Source organism: Rattus rattus, chromosome 5 (assembly GCF_011064425.1).
Source record: "Rattus rattus isolate New Zealand chromosome 5, Rrattus_CSIRO_v1, whole genome shotgun sequence".
NCBI classification, from domain to species: domain Eukaryota; kingdom Metazoa; phylum Chordata; class Mammalia; order Rodentia; family Muridae; genus Rattus; species Rattus rattus.
The window spans coordinates 130,134,738-130,144,423 of record NC_046158.1 but is presented as its reverse complement, the minus strand read 5'-3'; the positions used below and the strand labels follow the sequence as shown (position 1 = coordinate 130,144,423).

At 43.1% G+C, this 9,686-nt stretch overlaps 1 pseudogene; it reads left to right on the top strand.

The window, feature by feature from the left end:
- Window positions 1-7,723: 7,723 nt before the first annotated feature.
- Window positions 7,724-8,335, top strand: LOC116901034 (annotated as a pseudogene).
- The last annotated feature ends 1,351 nt before the right edge of the window (window positions 8,336-9,686 follow it).

Sequence of the window (9,686 nt, the reverse complement as noted above, 5' to 3'; positions counted from 1 at the left end):
CTTCATTAGGCAGGATCTGGGAATGACATACACAGGGTATTTAGTTATTTGGGGTGTGAGAGACAGAAGGTGAGGAAGATTGGTGGGAGGAGTAGATCTGGAGGCCATAGGGAGGACAGAGCCAGAAGACAAAGAGCTGAGAAGAGTTTGGGGTACAACAGGGTCTGCTTTCTGGGACTGATCAGATTCCACCCTCTGCTCTTAGATTCTCTGTAGAATGTCAAACCTCAGCTGCCTTCATGGAGGACAGACTCCTGTACTGTGCTCACTCCATGGTCCAGAGGTCCTCTCTCAGGCAGTTCAGCCCTCACACCAGGTCCAGGACGGCAGGAGGATCCTCTAAGACAGTGATTCTCTACTTTCAGGGCCACATATCAGGTATCCTGCATATCAGATATTTACATTACTATTCATATCATTAGCAAAATTAAAGTTATGAATTCGCAACAAAATAATTTATGGGTGGGTTCACCACAGCATGAGGAAGCACATTTTAAAATTTTCAGCATCATTAAGAAGGTAAGAGAATCACTGGGTTAAGGGAAGCAGAGCTTTAGGTCCATGCTAAACCCAGTACAGACAGTCGTCTGAAGGTAGCAGTTGTCTGAGGGTGGCTCTTCCTCCTGTACTTCATGCAGTGGGTAGGATATGAAGTGGGCCCAGGACTCCACTAAGTACAGGAGCCAGTTGTAATGGAGACCTTCTGGGTCCGCTGGAGAAAAGTGTCTAATAGGTCAGGCCTGGGGCAGGATGTGGGACCTATAGAGCAGTACCCACTCTAAGACAAGCAGCATGAGTGACTTTGCGGAGGAAGGAGAGGCAGAGAGCAAGAGTAGCCCGGCCCACAGACAGCTAGGGCTTTTCTATGACTGGTGGACCCACAAAGGTCCCAGGAAGAACTGGACTGGGCCAGTCTGCATCAGTGACACAGCATGTCTTAGTGTCAGCAGGAAACAGATACAAAAGAGTGATATGACATTCCTTGTCCCACATTACAGGTTGAATACTAGGTCACAAAGGAAGTCCCTTGGGCACACTGTGAAAATGACCCCTCTTCATGATCCTGTTCATCCCGCTGGCTGTGGAAATAGATGGAACCCAATCCCTGACTTATCATTCTCATCAGAAGTTTGCCTCCTGGAACCAGCAATGGGTCTGTCATCAGACAACACTCTCAGGACCCGTTAAACATCAGACTGGTAAAAGACTCTAGGGACTAGTTTTCTGTTTTGTATTTCTCAAGAAGGGTCAAGGGCACCACAAAAAACCACAGAATAAAAAACCTGAGGTCATAGGACCTCACAGAAGTTGCACTCCTTTTCAACCAGGGAACCTGTATGTGTCTGACCTAGGCTCTTTGCACTAATTGGAAATTGATATGTCATATTTGGTTGATATCCCTGAGGGGTGGCGCTGCAGTTTTCTGAAAGAATCAGGAGTGGGCTGTGGGATTGTGCACAAGGATTTGAAAGACGATGAAACTATAGTTAGGGTATAATATATGACAGAACAATAAGAATGTAATAGTAGGTAGGAAAGGGACTATTCAAGGATTTACACATGACTCTGCAGGGACATTATTGTGTTCAACAATACTAACTTCTTTTAGATTGAATCAAGTTGAGTTCATATTAGTGTAAACCATAAACCAGTAATGCTAGTGGGTAAGGTGGAGAGGCAGGGAGTAAGGGAAGAGGATGGGAGAAAAATGTGGGGTTTAAAGGCAGGCAGATTTTCAAACACTGACTCTACAAGGCAAAGAACCAGGACTTGACAGCCAATCTGAATCTAGGTGTGACAAACAATCTCTATGAGCCTCCGGAGGAATCAGGTATGAAAACAGATGGATTTTAAAGTGTTGGATGCCAGTCAGAGAGATGATGCATTTTTATTTCAAGGCAATGTTGGCCCCATTGAGTTGTAGAACTCCTATGACTGTCTTAAATAAGGTTTTATTTCTGTGACCAGACACCATGATCAGAGCAACTCTTATGAAAGAAAACATTTAATTGTGGCTGGCTTACAGTTCAGTACTTTAGTCCATTGTCACCATGCAGCATTGGGCATACAGACAGTCATAGTGCTGGACTGCTAGCTGAGAGCTCTATATCTGGATCTGCAGGAAGCAAGAAAGAGACAAAAAGACACTACACCCAGCTTGAGGTTTGGGGATATCAAAGTCCACTCTCAGAATATACTTCCTCAATGAACACCATGGTTACTTCAACAAGTCACATCTGCTAAGGGTGCCATTGCTTATGGGCCTGGGGGTCATTTTTATTCAAGTCAACTGAGTCAAGCACTCACACAGAAACTTATATACATACAAAGAGGGGTTTATGGGGATGCACTCTGTGGAAATTATTCAGGATATTAAGATGGGGTAATATTCTTCAGTAAACACATTCTAAAATCCTGAGAAACCTGCTTCATATGCGTGCCAACTCTGTATGGTAAGAAGCAGAGGGCAAAGCTGTGGACCATCTCAGGACAGAAGTAAGTGAAGGAGACAGCTCTCACTGTTTATATTGGGTGAAAAACAAATTATTCTGTTGCGGTTGGATATAGTAAAGGCAATGGACCTTGTCTAAGTGCACTCTTCTCATGTGGGAACTACCAAAGATAAGTTATTTCCAAGACAACCTAACATAGCCATGAATTTGACATATATATATATATATATATATATATATATATATATATATATATAAATGTGAAGATACAGGATAAAATAGTTAAGCATTGTAACTTTGTTACATGGGTTTTATAAGGTAAGCTTTCTCTGTAGCCCTGGCTGTCTTAAAACTTGCTCTGTAGACACAGACTGACGTAGAACTCAGAGAATTGCCTCTAGCACCATCCCGAATGCTGTGATTAAAGGAATTCACCAACTCAGACCTTTGCTATGCTTAGTAAGTATTGAAAATTTTTCAACACATTCTACATTTAGGTCCTTATCACATGTGGCAAGAATAATACTACAGCTTCCCACATGTTGGGACCCTCCCTGAATCCTTAATGATGAAGCAGTATAAAGGCCCATCATCTGTTTACCCAGAGGCCTTGCACCCTGCAGCAATGCCTGGCCAAGGACTTTACCCAGAAACTTTATATTCTTCTTCACTGCCAGCCCAGAAGCTCTTGCACCCCAGGTTGCAGCAAGGAAAGAATATTCTATTCTTTTCTCCCAGGCACCATTGTGCATAAGTAAGTATAAAGGATTTCTGCTAAACTGCATGCAGAAACACACTGCAGACTGATATGGTGGTAAAGCCCACAGCAAGCCTCGTTTTTCAGAGTGGTGGAAGTCAACTGCAACTAGGGATTTATAAAAACGTGCAATGAGTTAGAGTGAAGGATGTGTCCCAAATGGGCGAGTGTCACATTCAAGGTACAGCAGCGGAGGCCACGGAATTGAAGACTTGAGGTTGTGATAACCTGAAAGGACAAGGTATGAGGTCTATATCCTTTTGGGAAGGTGCTCAGGAGTTACAGGTTTGTCAGTTGCACAGCTGTTTAGGTTCGTGGAAAGAAAGGATTTGCTTTTGTGTTGTTGAAAATGAGGTATTGGCAATCTAGCAGAGAAAACAGTCAAAACTGCTACAGTGTTGCTGCGGCTCAGATGAACAGTTAAATGCATGCTTTCCTCCCAGTCAGCACTTTCCTCCAGAAAATACCTAGTTTATCTAGAAGAGATTACACAAATTGCCCAGGGATATGGAGTCTTTATTCTCAGAAGATTTGAAAGGTGCAGACACTCTGGTCATGGATCGTCACTATAAACAGACTGATTTTGGAATCCTCTGATGCTGTTGGCACAAAAGCACTTGGGGATTAAGACTGCTGTAAGAGGATTTCTCCAACAGCTGTGGAGTCAGAATGCTAGACTAACATTCAGAGCTGTCCAGAGAGCATTATATGGACATGAACAAGGGAACTATCTTGCCCTCCCTTGTTCTTTATAACAGCTAAAGGAAACCTAACTTCAATGAGACTACCACATGCACAGTGTTTAGCGTAATGACATAGATCTGCATAGCAGGCCCTGGGAAATCCAACTCATGAGTTTCTGTCTTCCATGCAGCTACATGGCTAGCCTGGCCAAAGATGCATCATCTTTTTAAGGTTGCCAGAATACGGCAAATACATAGGCGAATGTCAGCAGCAAACCACTGAACTGAGAACAGGACCCCCACTGAAGGAATCAGAGAAAGGACTGAAAGAGCTTGAAGGGGCTTGAGACACCATATGAACAATAATGCCAACCAACCAGAGCTTCCAGGGACTAAGCCATTACCCAAAGACTATATGTGGACTGACCCTGGACTCCAACTGCATAGGTAGCAATGAATAGCCTAGTAAGAGCACCAGTGGAAGGGGAAGCCCTTGGTCTTGCCAAGTCTGAACCCCTAGTGAATGGGATTGTTGGGGGGAGGGCAGTAATGGAAGGAGGATGGGGAGGGTAACACCCATATAGAAGGGGAGAAGGAGGGGTTAGGGGGATGTTGGCCCGGAAACTGGGAAAGGTAATAACAATTGAAATCTAAATAAGAAATACCCAATTTAATAAAGATCGAGAAAAAATAAATAAATAAAAAAGGTTGGATGTAGGCTCAGTCATTTTTGTATATGTTCTGTAAGAACCAGCTTTGAAATGTGTTGATCCTTTTTGTTGTACACTTTGTTCCTCATTTATTGCTTTTTGCTCTTATATTTATAATTCCAAACAATAAGATTTGATTTTTTTCTTTTTTTCAATTGTTTGAGTTTCATCATTAAATTAATACAATTGTTTTTCTTATTTTTTAGTGTTAGCATTTACAAATCTATTTTCCTCTTAGGACTACTTTCAGTGTGTTCCACTGGTAAATTGATGCTTGAATTTTATTGTTTCACATTTTTGTATAATTTCTTTGATTTGTTCATTGACCTATAACTATTAGCTTTCCCCCCCAGGCATTTGAACATTTCTTAGGGAATTACTTGTTGTCAGTTTTAAGATTTATTACATCGTGCTTATATTGTAATCCCTGAGTGGTGTGTAGTTGTTATCGCTCCCTGCCTCCATTCTGTGAGGTTCAACTTGAGGTACAGCTGCAGAAGCTGCCAAGCCACTGCACCTCCTTTCCTGCCTCAGTCTGGGACCCCTGTGAGGTAACTCAGCAGGAACTGCCAGGACAACGGTACTTACTCTGCAGACTCTGCCTGCCATCACAGTGAGGTAACACCACATAGGCTGCCAGGGGGCAGAACGTCCTTTCCACACTCCTGAAGAGCTCCATGACTGTGCTCTAGAACCTAAGCTGAAGAAACCTGTGGCCTGAAAGGACTTCCCATCCTGAACAATGGACCATGTGTAGGAACAAACCAGGTGAAGCAAGCAATTAAACCAAAAAACAAAACCTGGGTAACCACTAAGCAAGAAAAGGTACCAGATCCTAAAGAGAAAAGCCACCAATCTCTGATCTCCATAAGATCAGGACATGAAATTCCAGCAATCCTCACCTTGGAAATGTCTACCCTTAGAAATCTCTGCACACTAAGAAATCCAATCTAAGCCTTGACTCTTGTTCAGTTTGTTTTTACTTCTTCTGGAGCAGAGTCCTCTTAGAGGTTTTTTTTCCCTCCAAATCTCCTATGTGAATTTTGCAATACTTGTACACATCTGGTTGGAAACACACACACACACACACACACACACACACACACACACACACACAGAGAGAGAGAGAGAGAGAGAGAGAGAGAGAGAGAGAGAGAGAGAAGGATGAGAAGGATGGGAAGGAGAGAACACAGGGTGGGGAGAGAGAGAGAAAGGGGGGAGAGAGAGAGAGAGAGAGAGAGAGAGAGAGAGAGAGAGAGAGAGAGAGATATTATATTTCTTGCTCTTTCCCCTTCTGTAAATATCTAGATGTCCCTCCAAGTCCATTTTCTCTTGTCTCCACCCCTATTTAATACATTGTTTTTCTCGTGGAACTAAAACTCCAGTGGGGGGAACCACAACATTCTCAGCGAACCCCTCATAGCATGATCCGCCACTTGTCAGGTCACTGGTCTCCCTGAAATGATCAATAAGAGATAGAGCCCCTTGGTACTAAGAAGTGAGAAAGCCACTGTGGGTTGGGCCAGCTCTGAGTGGTCACTACTGCTCTGCTGTGTAGGCTCTCTTGTGTCCTATGCAGAGAGAATTTGGGGGGTGGACTGTAGGACTTGGCAATTGATAGTTGGATTGAGCTCGTGGTCAGTGGTTGGATCGGATTTAGACTTTGGTGATTGTTTGGGTTTTGACACTGATCATTAGCTACACTTCCATAGAGTAAGTTCTTTTATGCTGTTTTCTTTCCAGGAGCTCAGAGATTTGCTTTTATGTTTATGTGACTTTATTTATTTGGGGACTTTGTTTACAGCTTTGCCTTCTTCTGTTTTGTTTGTTTAAATTTTTTTCATTTTGCTTTCTGGATTAACATCCATCCACTTTCCTTCCTTCCTTTCTTCTTCCTTTCTACTTCCTTCCTTCCTTTCGTTCTCTTTCCTTCTTTAGTTTGGTTTGGTTTTCTTCTTATTTGGATATTGGATTTCTTTGGGTGGCCTTGGCCAACCTGAACTTTCTCTGTAGACCTGAAACTCAGAGATTTGCCTGTCTTGCCTCCTGAGTGCTGTGATGAAATGTGGGAAGAAAGCTGAGTAGCACCCTGCCTGGCCAATATCCATATTTCTTTTCCTGACTTTTCTTTTGACTTTGTCACTTTCTGTTTCTATATAACTCATCCTGCCTCTTTTTTTTTCTTTTTTTTTTCCTTCGGAGCTGGGGACAGAACCCAGGGCCTTGCGCTTGCTAGGCAAGCGCTCTACCACTGAGCTAAATCCCCAACCCTCATCCTGCCTCTTATCCTCTCAGTTAAATCATAGTTCCCCTTTCTTCAGTCCAGCCCTAAACCACCAAGTTCCTTCATATAAGGAAAATTTTGTGGTATTTGTCTCTTGGAATAGGTTATTACATGTAACTATGACCTTAAAGTACATCAATTTAAAAAAAAAAGACTAAGTTTCATTCTTATTCATAGGTGCCTTGCAATTTTTGCCCCTATCCTGTCTATATACTGTTTATCTACTGGGACAGGTTGCATCCCATGCATTTCTAGGTAAAGGTAACTTGTTGCTCAAATGTGGCCTTTAACTCAGTGCTTTCCCTTCTTAATAGATATCTTAGGTAAGCTTGTCAATGTGTTGTCCTTTAAAATGGAGATCCTGGTTCTCCTGACAAAATTGTTGTCTTCCATTGCTCTTGCTTTCTTTCTACTGTGAGCCTTCTTTCTTCTTCCCATCCATTGTGTTCATCTTTGTTTTGCACTAGTTTCCCTGTGCCCTTGAGGCACAGGCAGGCTTTTCTTTGAAGGTATATCTAACTTGTAATCTTTGGATCTCTAGCAGTAAGCTTTCCTGGAAGTAATTCTAATTTGTTTCCCTACCATCTTTACATGCTGTAGCTTGTGATGACTCTGACAAAGGAGGCGAAAAGGGGCTGATTTCAAGGGAGCTCGAGGCCAGTTGCCATGAAGGGAACACTCTGACACAGGGTTACTACATCCCGGGCTCCCTAGATGAAGGGTCCTTTGTATAAGTCAAACTGATTCTCCATCTTATGACCCAGACCCTAGTAGCCATCAAGATATTGACACAGGGCACAAATATAGACTTTCTAGTAATCTCTGAGACTGACCTCATGTAATCTTTATACCACAGGCATATAATATAGTTTCTCCAGGTCATTGAGACCAGACACAAAACATACCTTGTGACAGAATGTGCAGCACAGGGATCCTACCAGAAACACATCAATAAATATGGGTGTCTGGATGAGGAAGAGGTATGTAGCATATTTAGGGAGACGTATTTATCCATAAACTATATCCATAGTCAGAATATTGCCCACTGAAACATCAAGGCTGTGAACATCCTATTGGACTGGGAGGGGCATGTGAAACTTACTGACTTTGGCTTAAGCAAAAGACTGGCCTCCGGGGAAAAGTTCAAGGGCTTTTGTGGTACAGTAAAAATATTGTGCTCCTGAAGTGTTCAGTCACACACCATATGATGTCCTTCCAACTGTCATATGGAGCCTAGGAGTCCTATTATATTATTTAGTTATCAGATTCCTCCCATTTAGAGAAAGATCACTTTCCAAGATAAAGTATGACATCCTCTCCTGGAGCCGTTGGATCCCATCTCCCCTCTCCCTAGAGCTTCAAGACCTATTGAAGAGACTAATGACAATAGACCCCACAATGAAACCAACCATCAAAGAAATATTGACCCATCCATGACTGTGCCATGATCAAGACACATTGAGCTGCTCAGAAAAAGTCCCTAGAAAATCAGAGCAGCCCAACATTGCCTTTGACATGTTTTTGATAAGATGTAACATTCTAGAGCTTGGAGATGCTTTGAGGAAATGGAAGTATAGTCATGCCATGACAACCTACCTGATTATCAAAAAAAGTCTACGTGGCAGCCCTAATTTTATCACAATGGAGGGATGGTGGTACCCTGGACACTTTAGAAGCTCCCAACCTACCTCGTCCTGTAAGGAGGTTAACCAGTGCCCTGAGCCTTCCTACCTTCCCTTTGCACACTCTCTCTGAGGGGCCTGGAGATGAGAGGAAAGAGTTATGAGGGGGCACACTGTACCTCTTCCCTTTCTTCCCTTAAGAGAAGCTTCCTGGAAAACAACTCCACACTACAGGGGCTTATGCCTCACTTCAGATAGGGGACATTCAGAGAAGGAGGGCAGCATCCATTCCACAACTTCATCTTCAAGAAAAGTAAAGGCAACAACATCAACAATGATATCACCAGGAACCACGTGCTCACCATTCACATCCTCAGAAATCTCAACCTTTGAAAACACACAAGATGTGGCCAATAAGAGCTCTGAGTCTACAGACACAAGTAACAGCACATCCTCTTGGTGGTCCACAACCTGAAGCTCCTTCCCCAGTAAGAAGATCCAGGAAGAAAATCCAGGCACATTACAGGACAGCACCTCGGCCTCCAGGGAAACAAACCATCAGGAGTAACTACAAAGGCAGTGCCAACATGTGCCCAGAGTCCCTCTGAGAAAGTTGGACTGGAAATGTCTGAAGAAGAGGATTTCCAAAGCCTTAAGAAGCTTGTGCTATGGATTTCCAGTGACAAATAACAAAATCATGGAAGCCAATGAAGAGTGCTTTAGAGAAACAAGCTAAAACAAGTAGATGGGGTGTGATGGAAAAACATACAATCTCTAGTTGCTTCTTCCCTTAAAATATTCTCAGCCCGAACATTGAGGAGTTTGATGACACTGTAGCTATCATGTCAGAGAGAAAATCCCATCCTGTCTTCCCTCCTATGAGAAGTCCTCCAAAACTTGAGCTACATGTAGACAGCAGAAGATACTGGCCCAATGTTGGGCAAGGATGCTGGAGGTTGGTAAAGAGATCCAAGGAGCACTTTGGAGGAATCAGCCTGAGGGCCCATGTCAGCACAGAGCCAGCTCAGCCAAGCATAAGTCCTGCAGATTTCTACTAAGATGTTTTGTGTCTGTTTCAAGTGCTGTCAGAGACCCTGTGGTTCATGGAGGATGAGAGAAGAGGGTGGAGAGGAGCCTGCTGAGGATGTACACAGGAGCAGGAGACAGCCAGGTAGGA